This window comes from Salvia miltiorrhiza, chromosome 2 (assembly GCF_028751815.1).
Source record: "Salvia miltiorrhiza cultivar Shanhuang (shh) chromosome 2, IMPLAD_Smil_shh, whole genome shotgun sequence".
NCBI classification, from domain to species: Eukaryota; Viridiplantae; Streptophyta; class Magnoliopsida; order Lamiales; family Lamiaceae; genus Salvia; species Salvia miltiorrhiza.
In genome coordinates, this window is record NC_080388.1 from 36,300,012 (window position 1) to 36,314,955 (window position 14,944).

A 14,944-nucleotide genomic window follows, 5' to 3' on the forward strand; every position below is an offset into this window, starting at 1 on the left:
ATATATATATTGTTAAATACAATATGCATATTATTACTACATATATGGATTATGTAGCCACACGAATAATTCTTAATCTATTACATCTGGATCGCCTAGTGCAATGTATATTTGTGTGCAACGTTATGCATATATGTGTTTAGGCATATATATGCATATTTGTGTTAAATTATATTGATAATTAAGACGGCGAGCAGCGTTGAGAGGTATCTAATGAGTCGCCTACTGCAATGCATATTTGTATGCAATGCTATACATATTATTGGGGTCAAAGAACATTTGGAGCCGTGAAATTTGGTGCCAAAATAAGATTCTACTCGTGCACTTTGGGAGTTGTCATTCTCTAATACATTAAATTCATAAAGTTAGAGAATCCTCATAATTTGTGTCATCATTTTTTACACAAAGTACATTTTTTGACTCAAATGTGTAAGAGGCGTAAGAATGGAAAAGTACAAACATGATTGATACATTAAGAGTAGAAATGGTACTTCAAATTAATTTGGGTATATTTAACATGTTTGTTATGGATGTGGATATTTGTAATAGATACTTTATCAAAGTGAGTATTTTAAATTTCTACCCAAATTAGATTATGTATTTAATAATTTTTACTCCCTCCGTCCGCCAAGATTATGTAAAAATTACTATATTTGGCGTCCGCCAAGATTATGTCACTTTCCTTTTATGGCAATGGTCCCACCATCCTCTTTAATATTTTATCCTTACTAACACTCTTTATTTACAAAAAATCCACTCAAAATTCAATCTCAACCACACATCTCATAAAGTGGTGGGACCCTTTCTCCACTAAATCAAAATCATCACCAATTTTATTAAATCCCGTGCCCAAGCAATTTTACATAATTTTGCTGGACGGAGGGAGTATATATAATACTAAAATCTCGCAGCATTATGAGGAAGATGAAGATGTACCAGAATAATTTTCATTTGGTATAAGCTTTATTTAAAAAAAAAATAAGGGGTTGTGGCAAAAAATTACATGAACTTTGGAAAAGGGTGTATTTTTCACCTGAACTTTTAATTAAGTCAAAAAAATACATGAATTTATATTCTTGTTGCAATTTTGTCACAGCCCGCCCTAACTAGGGATAGTTAGGCCGAGTGATCCACGACTAGGGATGAGGTTAAAGAAGAAGGGGAAGAAAAGGGGCGTCATTTATAGCCGTAAAACTTACTCATCTTAATAAAACTCGTCATTTTTATTCATTAATACTCAATTGAAAACAGTCTATGAAAGACTGCATAAAAGTTAATTAATATCATTAATCAAGTTATACATCATATGCAACCATTCTCTTAAGACTCAAAGTATGACATAACATACTATAATATCAACAACATCTTGCAGCGGAAAGTAGCTAGACATATGTATGAAGACATATTCTAGACAGGTTAACTATTTATTAACAACCCTGGAGACTCCGCTCATTGCAGCACCATCATCACATCAGCTCAACCTGCACATTTAGAAAACATATGCAGGGCTGAGTACAAAAGCACTCAGTGGGCACGTATGCCTAGGTATAAAAATACATGCTTCAAAACTGTAAATTGTCATGCCATCATAAACAGTACAGCAAGGGAGTTTTTCGCTAAAAAGGCCCAAGCTTACTAAGTTCATTTGTGATTCTTAAAGTTCGTCTGATCAGACTAAGTTCTTTTGTAATCTATCATATCTGAAACTGTGTGCCGGAGAGGTGGCCACCTCTCACGGTCACTTGACCGGCCAACCCGCTAGATGACTCACGGTCACTGGTGTACACTAGCCCTGGCAGGATAGCTATCAACTGCTCAAGACCCGAATTCGATTGCATCATTGGCAAAGCCAAAGCAGATAGATATCATACTAAAATTTAAACATTTTATGGCAAGACAATACTTGAAATAACTTTAACTCAAAGATTTTGTCATGAAATAACTTGCTTGAACGTAACATTTAAACTCATTTGATATATATATGAAACTGAAATTAACAGTTAGATCATCTCATGCATTCATTCGTATAAGAGGCCTACGACACGCAGGGGATCTCTATATACGTATAGTAAAAGTAATGCCCACCTCGTTGTGTCTCTGTATCAATGAGTAACGTCACTCTCTCCCTCAAGTCGTTACTTCCCAAAAGGACCTTCATCGTTATGAAGAATTGGTGAGAAGTTATAAAAGAAACCTCGATTAATAATCTAATCTCTTTTATGAAACATTAGTATCTCTAATGTTCATCTCTCTTGATTGTTAATCAATAAAACAATTATTATCTCTCGTCATTACTCATTAATTATAACATCCTTATGTTATAATTAGCAGCGCTTCAATTAAAAGAAATATTTAACACATCGAAAAGTCCACTTTCTTAGCAGATCTATTCGCTCTCATCTCGTCTAATTAACCAATTAGAAAGTTAAACTTTCCATTAGGCATGTATTTGAGTCACGGGTCAACAAGAATCGACTATGCTCAAATTCTAATTTCACTAAAAATTTCGACATGACCTATTCATATATAATGTCAGCCACGAGATTTCAACGCGTGAATCTCACTACGTGAACTCGTCTCTCGACTCAAAACTTAACATCTTGACATCTTTTCAACGCAAACCAAACAATTCAAAATCATCAAAACTCTTTATCAGTAAACTATCATTTATACTCGACACCAATTGTTCGAGTGCCAGATACCAACATTTATGTGCGTTAATCATAACTCTCACAACTCACACCATTTAGTCATATCGTATCATCCATCAAAACAAATATAATCAAGTTGTTTTCTAGAAAGTTTTGCTGTTTTTGTGTCATCTTTAAAAATTCATAACAACCAACTCAATCATCATAAACTCCCATACCAATTGATCTCAAAAACTCCATGAAGTGTAGTTCACTCTAAAAATGGTAGTTAACCAAAAAGGTTAAAGGTTTTTGGAGATATTGCTCTTTTAGTGCAGGCTGTCAAAGATTGACAGTTTCTGCCAATTTTGTTTAGGCCATTAGAAACCAAGGCAAACCTTAATAAAATTCCATCAAATTTAATCATCCAAAACTAAAGGTATCCTTGAAAATTTGGTTAAAATTTCACAAGAGAAAACGTTCATATGATCTGCCAAATAAACAATGAAACTCATACACTTTTACTGTTGGACAAATATGACAGCAGAACAGGGCATTTTTGAAATAATAAACTGCTCTGTTTCAGAGGTCATAAAAATCGAAATCTTATGTTTTTAGAAAAGTATTGAAGTCTAGTTTCGTTTAAAAAAAACGGTGATGCAAAATCCTTCATGGATTAATAGATATAAACGTTTTTGTGAAGTCTACCAATAGTTGACAGATTCTGTCAAGGATTTTTCAAAATATCTTTAAAATACCAAACATCATCCAAAAGACATGAAATTTTGCAGCGACGAAATACACATATCATAGATAAACATACTAAAATTTCAGAGCCATCAAGCAATGAAAACTCATCGAAACATAAGCTTGAAACTGCTGTAAAATTTTTACAGAATTCCAGTTTTAATTTCGTTCAACAATTATCATCCATAAATTGTAAATCAATTAGCATGCTCATGTGATATCGTAGAACACATATACGCAATAATATTCATTATGCAACGTCCCAAACTTCACGAATTTAAATAATCATACTCTAAAAACTTATACAATTTTCGTGCTTGGAAAAATACGAATTTAATATATATCGATTCTAGCATACCCTTAAGCACAAATATCAAGTCAAAACGATCAAACAAAAATCGAAAGACAAGCTAATATGTGAAAAACGGGGCTGCCCTCATGGGTTTCATAGCTACGGTTCGTTCCGTTCTTACTCCCTTCATTAAACATGCTCAACATCTACCCAAGAACAACATACTAAAATTTCACGACGATCCGACGTCGTTTCAAAATAAAGTCGAGAATCGACGTTTTTCGACGTCGACGAAAATCGAAAAGAAAACCATCAAAACGTAGGTAGAGATCTTACCTACTTAGATACGTGTTCGAAAAGATGATCGGGGCTCGTCTTCTCGCTCAAAACGGAGCTCAAAAGCTCCAACTCCTCAACAATGGAGATATGCGTGAGTTGTGTGTGTGTTTAGTGTGTGTGAGATAATTAAAAATTAAAACTGAGGGGTGTTGGCTGCTAACAGCCGTAAGTAAGTGAGGGGAAAGGGGTTTGGGCGGTTGGGGGGTGGTTAGGGGTAGGGTAGGTTAGATATTTAGTCGTTAAATATCTCGTTTCGTCTCGTCTCGTCTCGTCTTAACGACTAACTACCCATACTCTTCGTTACTCGCCCTCTCAACTCCTACTCACTTTCATTACACTCGTAATTCTATATAAATATAGAAAACGCATGCCCGTTCTCGAAATTCTGATAAACGAGCTCGGTTCGTTTATCGAGAAATCCCGATTTACTATTCACTCATCGTCCAAAAATAAAAACTTTCATTATTGGACTCGTATCGAAAAACTAAGAATATTTCTCGACGACGTGCACGTAAGATTTTGAAAGTCGACAAACAGACGAAATAGCAGTATTTTTACTATTCATCGTCAAAAAGTCAAAAATTTCAAAAACGTCTTAACGGACTCAGATTTCACTTCCGAGTTCACCGTTCTCATTCAAATAATTATCTCGAATTATTCAAATACTCAAACTCAATTACGGATATAAAATCCCACATCATCCAAACATCATCAAAAGAACATCTCAACATCTTTTAAAAAAAAACAAGAAAACTTCATATAACTCCTCATCTCTGTACAAGTAATCAAACAAAGGATACCCTAATTACTCAAACTCAAGCAACTAAACACGACATCAAAAGCACGGGTATTACAAATTTTCACATGAGTTTGACTTTTGGCAAAATTAAAACTTAGTTGACAGTCGGAAGTTCGCCTGATGTTGGTCTAACTTCTGATGATGATGAGTATTTAGAAGTTCAGAGGTCTAAGAAGGCAAAAATTAATATTTTTGACTTAATTTCGATTATCAATTAAGCTCTAATTTCTTTGAAAGTCTAACATAGGTGAAAATTGCAACAAAAATATAAATTCATGCATTTTTTGCTTAATTAAAAGTTTAGGTGAAAATTGCAACTTATTTCAAAGTTCGTATATTTTTTTTGCCATAACACCTTAAATTAATAACATCATACTGTAATATTTATTAATTTGTGTCACTATGTATGATGCAACAGAAATCAACACCATAATAGAAAACGATAAGAACACGAGATTTGCGTGGTTCGATCGCTAGGATCTACATCCACGGGTGGATTTTTTTGGGGATCTCATTATGATCAAAGAGTTTACATTTTACAATGAGAGATGAATGAATCAAAAGTCCCCTAATCTAGTGATAAAACTCATATTCATAGGCACTAAAGTAAACTTAAGGCCCTTAGGCCCATGAGCTAGCACTTAGGCCCATTAACTCAAGTAATTAGGCCCAATCATTGTTCTGATCTCCGTCTTGTAATTAAGATGTCAGAGTTGGCGCGACATAGCTGGAAGGCAGAGTTGAGCTTGCCAAGCCGAGAGTCGGGTTAAGCTGCCATGATAACTCCCGATTGCAAGTCAGCCCTGTCAAGTCAGAGCTGCACCAAATAATAATAATAATAATAATAATAATAATAATAAATAGAAATATCCTAGCCCTGTTATGCACAATGTTGGTGCTTATTTTACTCATCATCAATGTAATTTTGAAATAATGTGTGTGTAAGTGAGAGTAAAAAAGAAGTAAATAATTATTTTATGTATATTGATTGCATATTGTTATATTAAATGAGATCACCAAATATTGTACACCCTTTATCTCACAAAAATATGAACATTTTGTCATTTTGGACCGTATCACAAAAACATAAATATTTCTATTTTCGTACACCACCTCAACACAATTCCTTTACTTGTTATCTCTATTTTTCATAAAGTGTGTTGGGAACCTTGTGGAATATCCTAACCCTTGTTTTGATGATACCAAAATTCATAGGACTTAGATGTAATAGACTAGAATCGTTTTGAACTCAAGTGTTAGAGTTCGTTTCTAGTTTAGCTGCGGTGTCAAAGACTGAAGACTGAAGAATGAAGACTGAAGACTGAAGACTGGAGTTACCAACTGAAGTATCAGTTGAAGAATCAGTTGAAGACTGATTATTTAATGCGTGCCATAGACTGATACTAAAGTCAAGTATCAGTTGAACATTCCTCCTAGGACTGATCTTCCAACGTTCAGAGGAAGCCACGTACGCTCAAGTACAGCCGCATTAAATGCAGAGATATCTCAATATCTTATCTCTGCAGAGGTCATTCCTATCTGGTAGTTACTTTTCAGAGATGTCACATCTCCTGTCGATCAAAGAGAGCCGTTTCCACACAGACAAGGAACCTCGAAGATTGAAGCCTCAGCCCAAATTCGAATTGCTCTCCAACGGAAGAAATCTTGAGGACGATTTACGCCAACGGATCTATTCAAGAATTCTCCTACAAATAGCGCTCGAGGATCACTTCAATCTTCACCGATTCAACTACATAAGCTGAAGCTCTGCCGAAATAGCTACTCAGCCCAAAGCTTAAACCGCTCAAAGCTTGAATCGAAGAAGAGAATTCCAAAGCCAAAATCAGTCACTGCTGATTACATACATTCTCTTAGACCCTAGACATATATTCTGTGTACTCAGAAGCCAAAGGTCAAACTTGCTTCAAAGAACTTGTTCTTTGTAAGTATAGTTGGCACTCGTTTAAACCTCTCCCCCATAAGAGTGTTTGAGTGATTCGGAGATTCAGGAAGGTACTCTGAACTCTGAAAGAGAAGTCTGAGCACGAGGTGTGCTTAGTAGGGAAATCCTACGCGAGTTGTGTCACACCCCAATTCTTGAAGGAATAAATATAATCGAGGTGTGAATAATTCTTAGAAATAAACAAGAGAAATACCTTGTTAAAACCCGAAATAGGATAGAAACTCGGGCTATGCCCCTTTGGATCATAAGTTTTGTTTCATGCTTCTGACAACCGACATTCATTGGCATAAATTTAGTAGTGAAGAATCTAAGTTCGGTCAAATATATCATTTGAAATTTAACATGAAGATCTTAAGTTGGAAAAACAAAAGACTGAAATGAGTAATTGCTACAGCGGAAGTCTAACATAGGAATTTAACTCTAGCCTCAGCTCCGTCCCGTCAGCACCGGCCAGCCAACCTGAAAACATTTGAAAGTATTTTTGGGCTAAGTACTAATGTACTTAGTGGGCATGCATTTTCTGAAACATTTTATATTTTCGTAAAGACAGTTTATCCAATTATACTTGACATGACTTAGAAGGTTTTAAAATGAAATAACTTCTAAGCATGTTAAAACATTTTTCATTTGTGCGCACATGTCACACTCCATTTCTGTTACTCGCTGTGATCCCGGACCTCTAGCCACCGACGGATCTCTGTCTCCCGCTGACTTGAACTGAGGGCGTAACCCAGACAAGTTTACTTTGACCTCGGGACGCTACCCAGGCAGGCCTGATATTTCTCATGCTCCGGAACACATCCAGCCGAGCACCCTTATAACGCCTCTGGTTAGAGCCCGATGGAGATCAACCCACCGAGTCAACTAACAAGTGTACACAATTCTCAAACAACGTATTAGGTCATAAGAGAACCTCAATTGATTAACTGCGCGAGCCTTAAACAGAGCAGAGTGCACATAAACATTTTATTGGATAAACAGTTTTCATTACATTAAATAAATAATTTGCATTTCATTGAAACATTTAGAGCTTAATAACTCAATCATACTTTGTACATTTGGAAAGTAATGCCCACCTGGTTAGGCAAAGCCTGAAGATCATAATCACTTATAAACCTGTCTTGGGAAAGCAGCGCTAATCCCCCTGGTCACAAAGCCTACAAGAAATTCTATTCTTAATAGGTCTCGTGAAGCTAATCTTAATTCATGGTGAAGTGCTTAATATTCTATGATTCACTTAGCCGGGTTTTCAAAATTTAATGAATAAATAATTGAAAACATTTCTCTTGAGTTAAGAACACCAACAATATTCTTACTCATCTTTCTTTAATAATTGGAATTATAAATAAAACCAATTAAATCATAAATACTTTTTATTTCATGATGCAAATGAAATGTCATGTCATGCTTAGCATATGATAAGTAATTACTTAAAATATGCACTTAATAATAATTTAATATTATTATAAAAATTATCCTTTAAATAAATTAATCAAACTAATAATAGTTCAATTAATTAAAAATAAGAAAGCTCAATTTAATTAATTGAAGGCAATCCAAAGTCTTCAAAAATAATTAATCAAACTAATTAATAGTCTAATTAAATAAAATAGGGAACCCATTTAAATAGATGAAATAGAGCTCATGCTTAAATAAATAATAGCCCATATAAATTTAAAAGATGAGGCCCAACTCAATAAAATATGAATGGCCCAGACTGAATAAAATAAATCGGGCCCAACTAAATAAAATTAAAAATCGGCCCAAGCTTTTAAAAATCGCAGCCCAAATCTATTTAAAAATCGAAGCCCATCACTCATAAAAATCGGCCCAAATACTCGGCCCAAATCCCTCAAGCCCAAACCTCTACCCTATTTCCCTTCTCTTCCTTCATTCTCACGCACACAACACATCTCTCTCTCCCTCTCAGCCGCTCACTCTCTCTCGCTCTCTGCCTCTCGAAGTTTCACCGCCGCCGGAGCTCGCCGGAGAAGCGAGCGGCGACAGGCTAGACCTCTGCTGCTACTCCATCGTGCCCGGCGACAACGACGCTCCGGCCACTTCTCCCTCGAGTTCTCAACTGTTCGTAACTCTCTCTTCCTCCGTCCGTGGCCGAGCGACAGCGGCAGGGCCGCCGCGCCCTGGCCTCCTTCTGCTCTCTCTCAAACCTCCCGGCGACAGTAACCCATGGCCGCCGCCGTTCTCCCCTCTGTTCACCGAACCCGGCGGGAACAGCCTCTGTTCTCCCTCTCCCCCTTGGCGACGACGGACGCCGCCGCCTCCCTCGATCTCTCTCTTCGGCGACTGCAATGACAGCCACCGCCGTCTCTCCCTCAGATCTCCGACATCTCTCTCTCTCCAGCCGTGGCCGGGCAGCAGCGGCACCGCCGCCGTGCCCTGCCTCCCTCCGCTGAACCCACAGCCGCCCATCTCTCTCCACCCCCCTCTCTCTCCGGCCGACAGCAGTAGATGGAGCAAACTGCCGCCGCCGTGCCGCCCTCGACAAAACCCAGCCCAGACCCGGCTCAGAGAGGCAATAAGGCCCTTGCCTCGCCTTCGGCTCTATACAGCAAAATCAAAGGCGGGGAACAAAAATAAAACTTAAATTTCTACCTTTTCTTTCTTTTCTTTTTACAGACATGCTTGAATGTAAAAATTAAACACCTATATGAACAGAGTGTATGTAGATGCATTTGAAATGCCATTTTGTTTAATTACTGAGAATGCTATATGCGGTGCTGTGCATATGTGTTGCTGGGTATATTAGTTTACTGGAATGGCACAAACGAAGTGCTTGATTAAAGCTGTAAAAGCTAATGAGACGAAGAGTTCAAGAGGGAACCTTTAGGAACTTGGTTTGGTTGCTGGAATCGAGCTATGGCCGCTCTGCACTTGAATTCTTGCTGTGAAAAGAAAGTCTGAAAATTTTGGGTATTGAGAATGCCAACTGAAATTGGCTTGAACGTGCTTAAGCAATGAAATTTGACAGCCTGCCCTTAGGCATGGCTGGAAAGTGAAATTTGGGGCTGGTAGGGTGGCTGGAAAGAGTGTAGACAGCCTGCCTTTAGGCATGGCTTAAAGCTTAAAGCTGATTTTGGGGGTTGTTTAAAAAGACAAGGTATGGTGTAGGGTGTAGTGTTGATTGGACTAATAAAATCCCTCAGGATAAAATATCGGGATTGTAATAATACTTCAGGGTTCGCTAAATAAATAGCTCGTGAAAATACTTGAATGCTAAATTAAATAAATATGCAATGCATATAAATTAAATAACTAAATTTACAAATGTTTTTTTTTTTAAATCATTTTTGTTGGAATTAAAAATAAATTCTTTTTCTCAATCCGGCGTGAATCATCTTAAATCTAAGTTTAAAATAAATTCTAAATTTAGCTAGGAAAAAGCGGGGTGTTACATCCCTCCCTCCTTATAAAAATTTCGTCCTCGAAATTGCATATCTGGGTAATCTAGTTTGGGATACTAGACTTCACTATCAGTGCGGCTACATAGCTTGATGCTTATCACATTTTCTAATCGTGAGAATGCTACGTCTCATGTCTCGAGAACTGTTGACAAATGAACTCATTCTAATCATACTATGCTTATCGTGATCAAAGAAGATCTTATTGGGACAACTATATAGTACGAGTTTATACATTGGGATAACTAAATTGACAATCACCGAGATCATAGTCATGTGGGCTGGCCAGACCCAACAAAACGAATCACTCAGTCAAATGGGAGCTTCGCCCCCAATCATGTCAACGTCTTATTCATGTAAGGCTCTGGTCAAACTTCTAACTTAAAACACTTACTAACAAGTACTTCATCATAAGTCACTGGTACCATGAAAGTCCATTCTATGCCGTTCTAGCAAAGCTATCACAACTGACATCATAATCATAAGCAACATAAGTTCTTATGTGAAAAACTTAATCTCACTGCTATTGAAATAGCTCAAATGAATCCTTAGTCTTAAGGCAGTGCCTTTATGTTGTAACATCTCTATGTTACACATTTCTATCTTACCAGTCTTTACTTAATTCGATCAAGCGGTGCTATCACGATTAACATTCTCAAAGCATTCTTGGGTGGTTCTCAAACGATTTGTAAAAGAACTCATCATTCTAATCATATAGGCAGTGAACCTAAAATGATAACATAAAACTTTCTCATCATTCATTCATACATACATATATTTGCTTTCTTTGAAATTTTGAGTCATATGGACATTAAATGTCCCTTTCATGAAAAACTTTGCTTATGCCGGAAAGATTCAAGGAATCTAACTCGACCATACATACATACATACATTGATTCGTTAAGGGCTCGGGTTGTCCCAAACACGAAATACATTCATTGAGTCGTTATGGGTTCGGGTAGTCCCAAACACGACAAAAAGCATTCACATAGCATCGTAAACATAAGGCGCACATTTTCTTGAAAACTTTCATAACATATGAAATACATATATGTATATTTTTGAAACTATTATCGTACCTTGGTTGCGGCAGTGTGACGGTGAGCTGAGGGCTACTGACATTCTTAGAAGTCTAGAGATACTATTCTAGACTCAACATCAAAAGCTTATGGTTATCAGAGTCATGAAAGAAAACTCATGTTCTGATACCATTCTGTCACACCCCAATTCTTGAAGGAATAAATATAATCGAGGTGTGAATAATTCATAGAAATAAACAAGAGAAATACCTTGTTAAAACCCGAAATAGGATAGAAACTCGGGCTATGCCCCTTTGGATCATAAGTTTTGTTTCATGCTTCTGACAACCGACATTCATTGGCATAAATTTAGTAGTGAAGAATCTAAGTTCGGTCAAATATATCATTTAAAATTTAACATGAAGATCTTAAGTTGGAAAAACAAAAGACTGAAATGAGTAATTGCTACAGCGGAAGTCTAACATAGGAATTTAACTCTAGCCTCAGCTCCGTCCCGTCAGCACCGGCCAGCCAACCTGAAAACATTTGAAAGTATTTTTGGGCTAAGTACTAATGTACTTAGTGGGCATGCATTTTCTGAAACATTTTATATTTTCGTAAAGACAGTTTATCCAATTATACTTGACATGACTTAGAAGGTTTTAAAATGAAATAACTTCTAAGCATGTTAAAACATTTTTCATTTGTGCGCACATGTCACACTCCCTTTCTGTTACTCGCTGTGATCCCGGACCTCTAGCCACCGACGGATCTCTGTCTCCCGCTGACTTGAACTGAGGGCGTAACCCAGACAAGTTTACTTTGACCTCGGGACGCTACCCAGGCAGGCCTGATATTTCTCATGCTCCGGAACACATCCAGCCGAGCACCCTTATAACGCCTCTGGTTAGAGCCCGATGGAGATCAACCCACCGAGTCAACTAACAAGTGTACACAATTCTCAAACAACGTATTAGGTCATAAGAGAACCTCAATTGATTAACTGCGCGAGCCTTAAACAGAGCAGAGTGCACATAAACATTTTATTGGATAAACAGTTTTCTGTCACACCCCAATTCTTGAAGGAATAAATATAATCGAGGTGTGAATAATTCATAGAAATAAACAAGAGAAATACCTTGTTAAAACCCGAAATAGGATAGAAACTCGGGCTATGCCCCTTTGGATCATAAGTTTTGTTTCATGCTTCTGACAACCGACATTCATTGGCATAAATTTAGTAGTGAAGAATCTAAGTTCGGTCAAATATATCATTTGAAATTTAACATGAAGATCTTAAGTTGGAAAAACAAAAGACTGAAATGAGTAATTGCTACAGCGGAAGTCTAACATAGGAATTTAACTCTAGCCTCAGCTCCGTCCCGTCAGCACCGGCCAGCCAACCTGAAAACATTTGAAAGTATTTTTGGGCTAAGTACTAATGTACTTAGTGGGCATGCATTTTCTGAAACATTTTATATTTTCGTAAAGACAGTTTATCCAATTATACTTGACATGACTTAGAAGGTTTTAAAATGAAATAACTTCTAAGCATGTTAAAACATTTTTCATTTGTGCGCACATGTCACACTCCCTTTCTGTTACTCGCTGTGATCCCGGACCTCTAGCCACCGACGGATCTCTGTCTCCCGCTGACTTGAACTGAGGGCGTAACCCAGACAAGTTTACTTTGACCTCGGGACGCTACCCAGGCAGGCCTGATATTTCTCATGCTCCGGAACACATCCAGCCGAGCACCCTTATAACGCCTCTGGTTAGAGCCCGATGGAGATCAACCCACCGAGTCAACTAACAAGTGTACACAATTCTCAAACAACGTATTAGGTCATAAGAGAACCTCAATTGATTAACTGCGCGAGCCTTAAACAGAGCAGAGTGCACATAAACATTTTATTGGATAAACAGTTTTCTGTCACACCCCAATTCTTGAAGGAATAAATATAATCGAGGTGTGAATAATTCATAGAAATAAACAAGAGAAATACCTTGTTAAAACCCGAAATAGGATAGAAACTCGGGCTATGCCCCTTTGGATCATAAGTTTTGTTTCATGCTTCTGACAACCGACATTCATTGGCATAAATTTAGTAGTGAAGAATCTAAGTTCGGTCAAATATATCATTTGAAATTTAACATGAAGATCTTAAGTTGGAAAAACAAAAGACTGAAATGAGTAATTGCTACAGCGGAAGTCTAACATAGGAATTTAACTCTAGCCTCAGCTCCGTCCCGTCAGCACCGGCCAGCCAACCTGAAAACATTTGAAAGTATTTTTGGGCTAAGTACTAATGTACTTAGTGGGCATGCATTTTCTGAAACATTTTATATTTTCGTAAAGACAGTTTATCCAATTATACTTGACATGACTTAGAAGGTTTTAAAATGAAATAACTTCTAAGCATGTTAAAACATTTTTCATTTGTGCGCACATGTCACACTCCCTTTCTGTTACTCGCTGTGATCCCGGACCTCTAGCCACCGACGGATCTCTGTCTCCCGCTGACTTGAACTGAGGGCGTAACCCAGACAAGTTTACTTTGACCTCGGGACGCTACCCAGGCAGGCCTGATATTTCTCATGCTCCGGAACACATCCTGCCGAGCACCCTTATAACGCCTCTGGTTAGAGCCCGATGGAGATCAACCCACCGAGTCAACTAACAAGTGTACACAATTCTCAAACAACGTATTAGGTCATAAGAGAACCTCAATTGATTAACTGTGCGAGCCTTAAACAGAGCAGAGTGCACATAAACATTTTATTGGATAAACAGTTTTCATTACATTAAATAAATAATTTGCATTTCATTGAAACATTTAGAGCTTAATAACTCAATCATACTTTGTACATTTGGAAAGTAATGCCCACCTGGTTAGGCAAAGCCTGAAGATCATAATCACTTATAAACCTGTCTTGGGAAAGCAGCGCTAATCCCCCTGGTCACAAAGCCTACAAGAAATTCTATTCTTAATAGGTCTCGTGAAGCTAATCTTAATTCATGGTGAAGTGCTTAATATTCTATGATTCACTTAGCCGGGTTTTCAAAATTTAATGAATAAATAATTGAAAACATTTCTCTTGAGTTAAGAACACCAACAATATTCTTACTCATCTTTCTTTAATAATTGGAATTATAAATAAAACCAATTAAATCATAAATACTTTTTATTTCATGATGCAAATGAAATGTCATGTCATGCTTAGCATATGATAAGTAATTACTTAAAATATGCACTTAATAATAATTTAATATTATTATAAAAATTATCCTTTAAATAAATTAATCAAACTAATAATAGTTCAATTAATTAAAAATAAGAAAGCTCAATTTAATTAATTGAAGGCAATCCAAAGTCTTTAAAAATAATTAATCAAACTAATTAATAGTCTAATTAAATAAAATAGGGAACCCATTTAAATAGATGAAATAGAGCTCATGCTTAAATAAATAATAGCCCATATAAATTTAAAAGATGAGGCCCAACTCAATAAAATATGAATGGCCCAGACTGAATAAAATAAATCGGGCCCAGCTAAATAAAATTAAAAATCGGCCCAAGCTTTTAAAAATCGCAGCCCAAATCTATTTAAAAATCGAAGCCCATCACTCATAAAAATCGGCCCAAATACTCGGCCCAAATCCCTCAAGCCCAAACCTCTACCCTATTTCCCTTCTCTTCCTTCATTCTCACGCACACAACACATCTCTCTCTCC

At 37.0% G+C, this 14,944-nt stretch overlaps 3 long non-coding RNA genes across 3 annotated transcripts; all 3 read right to left on the reverse strand.

Moving 5' to 3' along the window:
- Positions 1 to 1,204: 1,204 nt before the first annotated feature.
- On the reverse strand, positions 1,205 to 4,144 carry LOC131012225 (uncharacterized). The gene is made up of 3 exons (XR_009097239.1): positions 4,006 to 4,144; positions 2,086 to 2,152; positions 1,205 to 1,481 (listed from the first exon to the last, which is right to left on the reverse strand). It is a non-coding gene; the product is annotated as an uncharacterized LOC131012225 (long non-coding RNA).
- A 2,816-nt stretch (positions 4,145 to 6,960) lies between these two features.
- LOC131012226 (uncharacterized) lies at positions 6,961 to 8,271 on the reverse strand. The gene is made up of 2 exons (XR_009097240.1): positions 7,847 to 8,271; positions 6,961 to 7,229 (listed from the first exon to the last, which is right to left on the reverse strand). It is a non-coding gene; the product is annotated as an uncharacterized LOC131012226 (long non-coding RNA).
- Positions 8,272 to 13,270: 4,999 nt separating this feature from the next.
- On the reverse strand, positions 13,271 to 14,529 carry LOC131012247 (uncharacterized). The gene is made up of 2 exons (XR_009097244.1): positions 14,098 to 14,529; positions 13,271 to 13,480 (listed from the first exon to the last, which is right to left on the reverse strand). It is a non-coding gene; the product is annotated as an uncharacterized LOC131012247 (long non-coding RNA).
- Positions 14,530 to 14,944: the final 415 nt, after the last annotated feature.